Below are 14344 nucleotides of genomic sequence, written 5' to 3' on the forward strand. Positions count from 1 at the left end.
CTCAGCTTTTGTGGTTATCAAGTGAACACTATGAACTTGCGCATTAGTGGGTTTATCTAATGCTACCCAGGTTTATCTAATGCTACCCAGGCTTCATATGAGATCAAGTTATAACTTGACCCCGTATCTATTAATGCAATGCTTGTTGCATGGCCTTTAGCTGCTGTAGTAAGTCCCACCTTGAGTCATGCGGCTCAATGTTTAATTCCCCACAGAAGCCATGTTGACATGTATTAGTCTTTTGTGTCGTAATTGTTAGAGGCTTTGGCCTCCCTAGCCTTAGCCTCTTCTTGAGCCTACTGGATTTTTTCTTTTGTAAGTTGTTTTTGATGTTTTAAGAGATGTTCTTGCAAGAGTATCTCTTGGGTCAGTGGTCTAAAGTATTTTTTAAATTTACTTCCATTGACATAACCCTCCATCTAGATGCTGTCTCAATTTGAATAGACCCCTGATGTGTGATGTCCGATACTCGGAATGGTTCCAGGCCTCGATATTTGAGTTTCTTTTTCCTGGCGCTTCTGACACCATACATGAGAAGGTCCCCTGTTTCCAGTCATTTTTGCTTAAGGTTTTTGTCGAACCAATGTTTCCTGCGCGTAGTATTTCAACCATGAGTCCATGTGATGCTATCAGTTTGGTCTCATCAAGCAAGCTTCTCTAAGTCAATTAGCCTTTAAGCTAATGCATTCTCCATTAGATGCTCTTGTACGGCAAGCCTTAAGCTTGGAACTAGGTATTCCATGGGCATAACTGATTCCACACCATAAGCTAGACGGAAGGGAGTGTAACTCGTCTACCTTATATGATGTTTGATAAGCCCATAGGACTGCTGTTAGTTTATGTTCCCAATCTGTTCGACTTGCTTCCAAGGTTTTTGTCAAGATAGTACACAAATCTTGTTCGTACTCTCTGCTTAACCATTGGCCTGTGGATAATAAGGTGATGATTTTTGATGGATCACTAGGAATCCCGTAAGTAAATGATCAATCACCTCATTGATAAAATGCGAGCCGCGATCACTAACCAATTCTAATAGGTAGCCAAACCTCGAGATGATTTGCTCTTATAAAAATTTTGCAGTTGTTCGTGCATAGCTCTCTTTGAGGCTATGGTTTCTTCCCATTTTGTGAAATAGTCTGTGGCCATGACGTATCGGGCTTGGGATGGATATGCCGCTGGACTAATAGGTCCCACAAAATCCATCCCCCATTTCTCCAACGGTTGTCTTACAATAATAGGGGTGAGTAGCATCTTGTCCTTTTGTTGTGAAATAGTGAAACGTTGACATTCTTCGCATCTTTTGATAAATTCTATGGCGTCTCCGAATAACATAGGCCACCATAGTCTTGCTTGAAGCACTTTTTGAGCTGTGATTTCTCCAGCAAAATGCCTGCTTGCTATCCCTGAATGAACTTCTTCCAATATGGAGACGAACTCATCTTCTCTAACGCATCTTCTGAGCACATTATCTTTTCCTAGCTTATATAGCTCTCCCACAATTAATTGATAAGGTGTAGCAAGCTTGATAAGCCGCTGCATCTTATCTTTGTTCAAAGGTATTTCCTACGGAAAACCATAAGCTAGATACTATGAGATTTCTTCACTCCATTCGGGTACCATGTCCAACTATGAGATTTCTTCACTCCATTCGGGTACCATGTCCAACTTGAATAAACAAGCATCAGGGAGATCATCATCAACACCAGTTGCTAGTTTCCCATTTGGAATTCCTGACATGTGATTGGCTAACACATGCTGTGTTCCCTTTCGTATCGTGACTGTAAAGTCGAATTCCAACAACAATAGCAATCATCATGTGATTCTCCCCGTGGTGCAAGGTTTATTTACTAGGTAAAGATGAATTTGTTGGCCAAGAGGTAATGTCGATATTTCTTGACGGCGTAAACCATGGCCAATGCTTCTCTCTCTGTGGTGGTGTAATTCACCTTTGCATCATTCAGCTGACGACTAGCGAAGTAGACTAGATAGTCCAATTTGAACTCACCAGGCTGGGCTAGTATGCAACCAATAGCAAAATTTGATGCATCAATATGCACGTGAAATATGAGATCCCAATTAGGGGGTCATAGAATTGGTGCGCTTGCCAACGCTTGCTTCACTCGATCATATGCTTTTCGACATTCCTTAGTCCACTGAAAGACAATGAGGAGCTTGTACAAGGGTCTGGCTATTTCAACATAAAAAATTATGACGTGACGATAATACCCCACATGGCCCATAAATCTTTGCACACCCTTGTAGTTGGTAGGCGATGGCAGCTCCAATATCAGCTTGACCTTGCTTTCGTTCGTGGATATACCATTCTTTGATACAATGTGTCGCAATATCACTCCATGCTTGACCCAAAACTGACACTTCAAGGGGTTCAGGGATATACGATATAATCAACATCACTCGAACACTTTCCTCAAGCAGGCCAGATGGTTTGCCCATCGACAGTGTGCACACAGATCGTCAATAAGTACCTCGAACCACTTTTGTAAGTAGTCTTTGAAGGCTGTGCACATTAACCGTCGAAAGGTTGCTGGGGCGTTTGTGAGGCCGAACGACATAACCTTGTATGCAAATGTCCCCCACATTGTATTGAAAGCTATCTTGTGCTGGTCCTCTAGTGCTATGGACACTTGATTGTAACCGGAGAATCCATCCAAGAAGCTATAAGCTTCTCTCCTAGCCATGTTAATTACTCATTATATCTTAATTATTTGCTAATCACTTTGTTAATGATGTTGATTCTAGCATTTAATCCACCATAGCCCATCACATTGCTGTAATTTTAACAGTACAAACGTGGACAACACAGTCGCGGGACTTCCTATGTCTCTAGGTTCTTTGGAGATAGAGGGTTCTTCCCATGTAGGGAAGGAATGGATGGTCTCCCCCAACCCATTTTCCTCAAACATTCTAGACAGTGTGTTTGCTTGGGACTCCTCTTCTGTTTCTTTCGGAATTGGGGTTGGCACGTCCAATTCCCTATCCCGGGTTGGCTTGTTTCGTGGATAAACTGTATCCCTTACCCAGTTGGGCCCTTAGCTTGGCTTCATGAAGCCGTTGGCACTCTTGGACTAAGGCCCTGGCGTCTTTGAGCTTTCTTATTTCCTCGTCAGCATTGGGGTATTCACTAACCCACTTAGGATTTGTTGGTTGCTCTCTTTGCTCTTCTTGGTCCAACCCTCTATGATTGATCCTTTGGTCCAACCCTCTATGATTGATCCTTTGATCCCCCTCTTCCTTTGATTAGGTGGATCCGGTGTCGATTGTATCTTCTTCAGATCCATCTTGGATTGTGACTCTTGTGTCACCCTTACCCACTTTTTTCACTCTTCTCCTGCGGCGGCCAGTTCTAGAAATAGTCGCATCCACTTGGTTCCTTCCCTTGTCTCCTAATTGAGCTTGAGCTCTTGTTAGGACATTGAGTGGTGTGATATTTCCAGGCTGTACACTAATGGTCCGAATGGTGGCCTGATTGTTGGCAGTAGAAGTTGAGCCACTTGCACGGTATGGACAATCCTTGATCAAATGATCACTTCCACATTTAGTATAGGTGAGCACTGGCATGTGATTGGGCAGAGCCGCCACTTGTTGGGGTTGGTGTGTATAAACCATATTCTTGTTTGGGCACTCGGTGACTCGATGCGGCCCTCCACAGCCAAAGCATTGTAGCCGTCCTCTTCTCAGGTTTGAATTCATGTCCTTGCCCTTCCATTGTACCGTGGTTTGAAACATAGGTACTGGCATGTTGTTTTGTAGGACGTAATATTTCGGCGTGACCTCCTTCGTTTCTTCGTAAGTAATCTCCGCTAAGTTCTACTTCTCGCACCATGTCAACATCTTCTGACGGTTCTTCGATCAATACTTGATTGATCTTAGCCTGGTGGTTGTGGTGGTAGAACGGGTGGTGGCAAAGGTGAAGCATCTTGTACCCGGAAGAACATCCCCCTAGGTAAGTAGGGAGGGTTGGGTTATCCACCAGCAGTAGCAGTGATCTGTACAGGTGGCAAGGTAAAGCCAACATGGCTGTAAGTGCTGGTAGTTGTGCAAAATTTTAAAATCTTGGATATCTACATATTGAAGTGTCATGATTTCTTAATTTTATATAGTGAGCACAATAGAGTAATGGCCTTGCTCTTAACTGTGGACACTCGGTGTGGTAGTGTGATTTAATTTGCACATAGAGCACCACACCAATTCCTTGTGGGGGTAAAGATAATTATGCCCATGCCCAGATGTTTCTCTTCCCTCTTTGACTTTCAATTTCTCTAATATGGCATTACTGAGCTCATCCGTTGTCATGTTTCTGACTTATTTGCTTCAAGTTCCAATTTCTTGGTGGCTCGAGACACACAAAGTTGTAGAGTTGCTGAAGATGTTTTAACATCTTCCGGTTGTAGCAATTCCAACATATTATCTTCATATTCGATTGCGAGTTTGCAACATGCATCAAGAATAGCAGGTCGGGCTAGTATGAGGTAATCATGCATTTTGTGGTCTCTAACCCCTCTCTGGAAGCAAGGCAATAATTGATCATCAGTTAACCTCTCCCGAAGTTTGCACCTTGAATTTAAGTGCTTAAGACGAGACACATAGTCTCGCATCGACTCAACTTCCTTTTGTTTGATATTATGTAATTGTGCCACATGGCTCCATCTGTCACTGCTTCTCAGGCAAAACTGGGCACACAAATGTTCTTGAGTCTTGTGAAGTTAACCTTATCCTCAGACTTGAGGGTTCAGAACCATTGATGAGCTTTTCCTTCCAAGGTCAGTGAAAAGGCATGAATCATTGTCACATCACTGGCTGGCCCGCAGGTTTCACATGTGGATTCAAAAATCTCTACATGTTGGATAGGATCCCCGTCCCTAGAGAATTTTTGGACGAGTTTGGAAATGATATGTGGTTTCATCTGGGAGGGTCGGGATCCCAGAGCAGTGCCTAGTTCTCTGACCATCCCCCGGTCAATCTCTGCCACCATATTTAACAGGTCTATCCTTGTGGCTGCATTAAGGTCCATGGTTAGATTTATCCTAGGACTTTGAGGAATTTCTGCCCCCCTTCCTAGACCTCATCCCCTTCCTTTATTGTCTCTTCTAGGTATTTTCGGTCCATAGGATGGTCCAGCCCCACTGTACCTTGGAGTGACTCCTCATTAGTTGCCTCTGTACGTCTTTGCAGAATCAGGAGTTCCATGTCTTGTAGGAACGTAGGGTGATTAATCATCTGCTCAATATCCTTTTTGGTGTACAGACGGTCCTCTACTTTACCTTCCATCCATGCTTGCTAGGTTACCTCTTCTTCTATGGTTGTAATCCTCTGTTATGGATTCCTCCTTTATGGGTTCCAAGTTTGGAATTTCTCCCTCACTTCTTCCCATAACTATTTATGGTTCCTTCCCTCGTGACTGGAGTGGGTTAAAACCACCCGTTTCCTTTTGCTCAGCTCTTGTCCTTCAAGTATCGAGCTCTTGTTTCCTTGAGCTCAACTCTCCGAGCTTTCGTTCCACCTCACTTTGTTTGAGGTCTAACTCTACTTCCTCGGTGGTGGGGAAGAATATTTGACCCGTCCTAGCCACACTTTCTATGTCCCATCTTATTCGGGGGGTGCTGGTATTCGACAACCTAGAATTTGATGGTTGGATGGGTACTTCTTGTTGTGGACTGAGTCTAGTGCTAGTTGACGGACCCATGTCCGCAGATTGCGCTTCCTCGTCATGATTGGTTTGGAGACCAAAAAATCCCAAGGCGATATCAATGATACCACTAGACCTGGTGGTTGGGGAGGGTGGTTTCTCCTCTTCCCCAAACCCAGAGTATCTCAACCCATCTTCCATGGACTCTTTGCTACTAGTTTCAGCAGTGGTCAGGTTTCTTAAAACACTCAGGTGTGTGCTTGCGGAATGTCCTGATCCCACACTTCTTTGATAAGAAGATCCTGGGTGATTCGATGCACTATCGTAGGTGTAAGATTGTCTCCGATGAGTTTTTCAGATCTTAAGTGCATGTATGTACGATTTGATAAGCTATTTGATTTTGCATTCGATTTTATCGCTCTGTTTCTGAAGCCATGAAACTGTAGAGAATGGTTCACGGCGGCGTGAAAAGTCAAAAAAGGTTCACAGCGTGAACATTATTCTGCACTTTCACATGCTCAAAGTTTTTTTGCCTTTCGGGTCATATCCCCTCTCTTTGATATAGGCCGCCCTCCTTTACCGTCCTTTATGACCGGGTCTGACTAATCTTTGGATTTGGCCAACCCGTGAATCTGTAAAGAAGTTTTCACGTCGTGAACAAGAAAGGGTTTCACGCTGTGAACAATTTCAAAAGGTTTCATGTCGTGAACCAGAAAGGGTTTCATGCCGTGAACAACTTCAAAAGGTTTCACGTCATGAACACTTGCTGAACTTCCACGCGCTTAAAAATTTTGGCAGACTTCGCGTGGCGTCAGAAGTGTCAGGATAAGGTTGCCTGTTTTTGGCAAGGAAATCTCGTGATTTCTAGCGTTAATTACGGCACTAATTTTGCGAAGCGATTCACGAGACGTGAATCTACAAAAAATGGTTCACAGTGTGAACGTTTTTCTACAGTTTCATGTGGAACTTTTTGCGTCAAAAACTAAAGATTTTGGGTGCGTAATACTTATCCAATTGATACCAAATTGATTGTGCCACTCCTAAGGAATGGAATGCAAGTTCTTAGCACACAGACAATGGTTCCTTATGTTTTTGAATTTTTTGAAAAAGAATAAAAACCAAACACCAACCTTCTCATTCACGTTGGTGCTTTTCAATGATGCAAATATCAAAATTAACAAGAACAAACAGTGAAGCTCTATCCTAAAACCACTCCACCACAAACATACACAACATCACAACCAATTTCTCACGATTTCTTCCTACCACACACATCTTATCCATTCATTTTCCACACAATGCACTACCAGAATGCAAGGGCAATAATGAATCCTATGCAATGGGAGCCGAAACTCCAAGAGGATGGAAGAAACAAAGGTGTTTCCTCGGCACAGCGGTGTAAAAAATGTTACGGGCTACCATACCTCCAAGAGGGAACTCTACACATTCACCTAAAGGATGAGCAATAGGTCGCAACTGTCGTAGGGCACTTACCAATGCTTCAAACTTGAGTCCCTTGTTGAGGCCTCCAAGCTCTCTTGTTAAGCTCCAACCTCCAAGCTCCACCTCCACGACTATCACCGTAGAGTTGCTCGCACCATAGCATAAGGCGATCACACACTGTCTCTCTCTCACTCTCTCACACAAGCATGAATCACACAAGCATAAAAGAGGCACAATTCTAGAATTCTCTCTCTCCTTCAATCTCTCTCAAGACACAAGAGAGAGCTCTCTATAGCACAAAGGGGATTGTGTCTTTTCATTTATGAGAAAATGCCTTATATACATTTGGCCCTTATTCACACTTGGGCGCCCAAAACTTACTTACTAGGCCTTGGGTGGCCAATATCTCATAATGTACAACTTTTATAGTGCCATTTCATGACACTTATTAATGTCCTCAATTGGAGGATCGTGTTTGTTAATCCAAAATGGGATTAACAAAACTTCAAAACAAGAAAAATAAGAAAAAAGAATCCAACTAGAGTTCAATAATTATGACTTTGACAATTGAAGTTCCAAGAAAGAGGGCTCTACTAATATTGTTGTACATCAAGACTTCTTAAGAACTAATGACTATTTGTAATTATAATCCTAAATAGATGCACATCTTAGTGCAACTATCTCGCCTAACACTTGGTTTCTTGATAGTGGTGGTTCTAAGGATTTAACTTCTCAATGAAGTTTGGTTAAACATATGGAGACTGCATAAGATGGTACATTGTTACGTGTGCTAATAATGTCTCATACCTTGTCAAAGGTATTGATGAGATAGTTCTCACTACTGCAAGTTGTGAGGATCTTTATCTTCAAAATGTGCTTTTTGTTCCAAGAATTAAAAAGAATCTACTTTTTGTGCCCACTCTAGCGAGGGGGGGTCTTAACGTTGAATTTGTGTGATGATAAATGCATTGTCCATGTGAAAGAGAATAGTAATAAATACATTATGCTTACTAGATCTTTAACCACTAGTGATTTATATAAATTGGACATATATGATAAGTGTGATGTTGCTTATTTGGCAGACTCTTATAATGCAATCAAAGATAATCAGTTATGGCATGCTAGGTTTGGTGCCACAACATGGGATTTTAGGCCTCAACTTGATCCTACACCAAGATATGTTTGTGAAGGATATATCCTTAGCAAACTTGCTTGCTAACCTTACTCAAATGTAATAGATATAACTGATCACCACAACATGGGATTTTAGGCCTCAACTTGATCCTCCACCAAGATATGTTTGTGAAGGATATATCCTTAGCAAACTTGCTTGCTTGCTAACCTTACTCAAATTCAATAGATATAACTGATCACAAATTGTAGCTCGTACACAGTTGTGTGTGTGGTCCAATGAGGACTACGTCTTTAGGAGGAAACTTATACTTTATTACATTTATTAATGATTACAATACAACTGGTCTTACTCTACAAAGGAAAAATCAAAGGTATTTTTTCATTTTTAACACTTTGTTGTTATGGTTGAAAATGAAACAGGCTTAAAAATTCAAACTCTCTGTTCAGACAGAGGGGGTAATATATATCCAATGCATTCAAAGATTTTTTGGCACCAAAATTCATTAAGCATCAGTACAACTCCTTATACACCACATCAAAATAGTGTTGCTAAGAGACGAAACATGACTCTCATGGAGATGGTTAGATGCATGGTAAAGTTCAGCAACTTCCACACAAATTTTGGATGGAAGCAATTTTTTGTGATACCTATGTGCTGAACAAGTGCCCCATTAAAGCTTTGAAGAATATCACTCCTTATATTTTGAGGATTGGTTTAATTGAAAACCTAAGGTTGAATTCATGCTTTTGGTTATTTGGCATATGCACATGTGCGAGGACAAAGTAGAACTAAGCTTGATAAGACAAAGTAGTGAAATTCATTTTTATTGGTTATAGTGCTAAAAGCAAAGATTATTGTCTCTAAAATCCTCTCACTAAGAAGACTATTGTCAGTAGGGATGTCATTTTTACACAGGATTCTATCTAATGATGGAATTCAATAAGTATTCCTATGCCAATTCTCTAGACATGCTCAATGGGTTGTTACCTATGCCAATTTTTGTTGATTCTCAGCAGATTTTGCCTATTGATCCTTGTTTATTGCAAGGGAGTAATGCAATCCACCAACTTTAAATTAGCTAAAAGATACAAGAAATGGTGAAAATTTACTAATCAATGAATCTAGGGTTATGGCTAGATGGGTTAGAAGCAACTCACAGGATAGCAAATCATCTGCTTCTTTTGCAGAGTAGAACTAGATCCGGTGCTCAAACAGAAAATCCAAATTGGGTGAAAGTCATGTAAGATAAAATTCATGCCATTCAGAAAAATGGTACTTGGGATTTAGTAATCTACCACTATGATCAATCAATGAGTGAGAGGCTTCATGACCATCTCTACGAGTCTACACTACATCTTTGATAAGTGTTACCACCCACAAGGCAATAGACCTAGTAGACAATTTCTAAGACAAGGATGTAGTTGTGTGTTTTTTGTTAAAATTGTTTGGATTAGAGTGTTAGCAAGCATTAGGAGTAGCTTAATCTTTTAAAAAAATTCTTAAAACCATCAAAAAATCCTTGAATTTGAGTAATTTCTCTTAATAGACTGGTTTTTGTCATTAAGAGTGATTAATCTTATTCAAAGAGGCTAAAAATTTAGAAAATATGTTAATTGGGGTCTAAATTGATCATATAAGTAGTAGAAATTGGGGTTTTTCAGTGTTTTGAGAGCATCTAGATGCATCAAAACACCTAATCACATCAATTGTTTGATCAATTGAATAAATTTGACTCTCTTTGTTTAATTTTACCTTAAAGAGGATATTATAATTAGGAGTCTAATTAATCTCCTAATTTAGATTAATTTACACAATTGTTGATGCACAAAGTTTAGTTTTTCCTTGCTCTATCCAATGGTATTCTCAATTGTGAATTAATTAGAGATTAGTGGTTAATTAGAGTCCTTGATTAGTGTAAAAGAGGAAAAGATTAGGGAAAGGATTAATTCTTAATCACCTTTTTACATAACTCATTAAGGCTAATGAGTTGAGCATTCAATGAGAAGATGCTCATGAGTTGTCAATTTGTCCATTTTGGGGGTCATTTATGAAGGGTGTAAGGCGTGTCATTAAAGGGTTGACTTTTTTGATTCCACTTATCTTTTTTTGAAAAAATGCCTATATCCCTTTTATTCTAAATTCAAAAAATATTCCTCCAAAAAAGAAAAATTCGTGTTTCCCACTAGACTCCAAAAAAAAAAATCAAAATTTAATCCCACGTGAAGCGGACGGTTCACGCGTGAAGTGTTTCACGGCGTGAAACAGCAGTTCACGCGGAAAAAAAAATTCAAAATTTAATCCCATGTAAAGTCCAGTTCATGCGTGAAGAGTGTTTCACGGCGTGAAACAGCAGTTCACGTGACGCCAAAAAAATAAAATCGAAATTTAATCCCATGTGAAGTCTGGTTCACGCATGAAAAGTGTTTCACGATATGAAACAGAAGTTCACATGGTAAAAATAATAATAATAATAAAATTAAAATTTAATATCCACGTGAAGTCTGGTTCACGCGTGAGTCACGACGTGAAACAGTTCACGCGGTCTGGAAACCACCCCTGTTTGGAGGCCCGTATCTCCTAAACCATATATCCGATGAAGGTGCTCTAGGGCTCATCAAAAAGTTGACATCGAGTTCTTTAACTTTGGACGTGGTCGTCTGAAGTCAAAATCGATCATTTTGGCCCCTCCGACCCAACAACAGCCTCTAAATTGACCCGAAAATTGAGGCAAAAAATAGCCCAAAAACCACGAAAAATCATAAAAAATAGTGCGAAAACGACGACAAGCCATATTCGGGGTACTTTTTGAGGGTCTAGACGACAAAATCACGGATGACTCAAGGAAACAAAGTTATACTCCAAAATACTACAACTCCCTCATACAGAGTTTTTCAAATTTCCTTTTGGAACACCCTAAAAAACGTGCTGTGAAACAGGGAAAAAAATTCTCAAAAACTTTTTTCATCTTGAGATAGTGATGGAAACTAGGTTTTAGGACCTCCTCTTCCAATTCTCGCAAATCCTATAAGTACCAACTCTTTCCTAGATGCCCACACCTTGAACATACTGACTAGTCTAGGAAGGGGAGTGGCCCAAGGACTCAGTGAGTCTCTTCAAACAAGAGCACTCACATACGGCCTCAATGACTCATATAGAAATATGACTGTGCAAATTTCCAAAATTATGGGCAAATACGACGGAACAACAGACCCTATTCAATTCATTTAAATGTTTGAACAGAGATGTGAAGTCTTTGGAAATCCCAATTGCCCCACTAAGGTACATGCGTTGAACTTATGCTTAGAGGGAAAAGCTAGTCAATGGTCCATCGCATTAATGCCGCGGCGATCAAGACCAACTTCAAAAACTTGAAATCAACCTTTATACATGGCTTTTCCAGACAAGGTGATCGGTGGAGTGCAGTAACAGAACTCTATTAAATTGAACGCCAACCCAATGAATCCATTAGAGATTTTATCTTTCCGATAAAACTCATGGACTCACGTTGCGAGTCATGGAAAAAATTAAATGATGTTCAATTGAGGAGATGTTTCATGATGGGCTTAAAGAATAACAGCTTACACAACTTGATCATTGTATCCAATCCGGAAACATTCAATCAATGTTGCAAAGAAGCAATACGTTTAGATGACAACATGCTAGAAGATGATCATGCTACGAGATGTTCCTCATCTAAACCAAGTGAAGCAATGGCAAAAAGAAAGATTGATCTTAGAATTGACATTTCTGAAATTTTATGCAGCCTTGCTTAAAACCTTACAGCCAACATCTGTGTAAGAGAGGATAAAAACCTTCAAAACCAGATATCCTTAATGCCTATAAAAGGAACGAGCGAAATGCCTTGTGTTGAATGCAATCACTACGACCATCCCAATCCTCATTGTGCATACAAGGCACCTATTTTTCTATACTGCATGTATTGTAAAACCTTTGATCATGATAATAAGAAGTGTCCTGCTTCATCTACAATAGACTCAAAACCTCTATCTCCCATGCACAAAATAGAAACAGTCCAAAGGGTAGAAACTGCTCAGGAAGCAGTTAATCAGACACTTCAGCGTTTCTATTGTCGTGGACCTCACAAGGTAGCAAACTGCACAGTTTGAAATACTTCCATGCCCATAGTCACTGACACCTTGCAACCAATGTGTGAACGATGTGGCATTGATCACATGTTCCAAGATTGCCCAAGACGAGTTGCTTCAATGCAACTTCTCACAAAATACAACTCTTAACATCTTAAGTGTATAACTCTTAACATCTTAAGTGTACAAAACGGAAAATTGTCCACAGTGCCATTAAATGTGCTTACACGTTTACAAGCCAAGGCACGACAAACAGTCCAAAAGAATGTAAAAGACAATACCTCAACATGGGTAGAAGAGCATGCTTTAAAACAGAACCCAAAAGAGAAAACAAAACCTTCTAAAGCCAAGAAAAACAAGGGACTACAAAAAACTGTCGAAAAACCAAGGTCGAGTTAAAAGACAGGGAAAAGGAGTCTGTAGAGGACATAAACTCAAAAGGGGGCATAAACACAAAAGAGCCAAAAGCTATACATGATGCAGATGCATCCACCTCAAAGACCACCACACAAACCCATATGTGCGGCACAGGATACAAAAACCCAAAAGAAAATTCGATCTCGTCTCCATGGGTAAACATAATGAAAAACTAACAAACCAAAGAAAGTCAAAGAATGAAACAAGTTCTAGTATACCACTAAGTGAGGATGAAACAAGTTCTTACTCTTCGCTCAGTGCACTACATAGACCAATCAAGAAACTAGAACCCACCCAACCACCCCAAATGGATAATAATGATCACATGACATATGCATAATGCAAAAAACGAGCTCAAGAGTGCATGCTTAGCATGGTTGAATGTCTTACAGGGTCACCGGTTGTGATTGAGCCTCATAATGCCAAACCTACACCAGCAACCAAGATACCGCTTTCCCTTTCAAGAGGAAGACATACTCTCTACAGAAGAGTCATTTGAGATACATTGTACGAACTATAAGCTTGAGAAAGCACGTAAGGAATTCGATAATTCCCTTACAAGATTAAAACAGTCTCTCAAAACCTCATTTGGAGGAATGTTCTCCTCTCATGATAAAGTCAGCATCATATCAACACTTGTACCTTTAATGGCTCAACCTGAGTTATATAAGGACATAACGAACTCCATAAAACAAGACTGTCAGGATTCGCAAGTTTCCAAACAACCCTCATTAAAAATTGTCAAAGGGCCAAGTGTGCCATTGTACGCATTGGGTACTCTTGAAAAGCTGAGACCCAAACATAGGATAAAAGTGAATGGGAATATGAAACAGACACAGGATCTGAAGCTAAAACAATAACCAAAACACCCATGGTTCCTTTGGAAGATTCTATCATGGTATGGTTGGATTTCCCTACATGCAATGATGTTCAGCGCAAACGCACATTAACCCTCGAGCAAGTCATAACATCATGGCAATAGACACTTGGGTGTCATTGGGACAACCTGAACTCAACCCGACAAGAAATGGTCTTGCAAAAGGAACCAATGAATAAAACATTGAAGTTCTAGGTTACTTTAGATACACTACTCGAACAATCAATGGCGATATGGAATTTACATTTCATGTCACCCTAGATTCCCTTGAGTATGATGTCATCATTGGTGGATCTTGGATAAGTGAATCATTGCATTCACTAGATGAATCCCTGCAAACAGTCACCTTGAACACTCCTACATGCAATGTACAATTGCTATATTAACGGGAGGAAAAACCTTGCATGATATAGAACTTCCAACCTATCTTACTATGAAAAGATCCCTAGGATTTTGGTTGGATTGGAAATTGCAAATGAAATCACCACAGCTCAAGCACAACTTTATCCAACACAAGAACACATTCTCATGACCCTCGAGCTATGGGATTTGTTAGGTCAACCAACACTCACGGCACATCCTGAAAGGATTACCTTTACACAAGACTTGAACATGCCCTGTTTGAGTATGATGTCATCATTGGCAGATCTTGGATAAGTGAATCATTGTATTCACTAGATGAATCCATGCAAATAGTCACCTTGAACACTCCTACATGC

The sequence above is a fragment of the Cibotium barometz genome, chromosome 9, assembly GCF_041138505.1.
Source record: "Cibotium barometz isolate CiBa-2024 chromosome 9, ASM4113850v1, whole genome shotgun sequence".
In the NCBI taxonomy this organism is placed as follows: domain Eukaryota; kingdom Viridiplantae; phylum Streptophyta; class Polypodiopsida; order Cyatheales; family Cibotiaceae; genus Cibotium; species Cibotium barometz.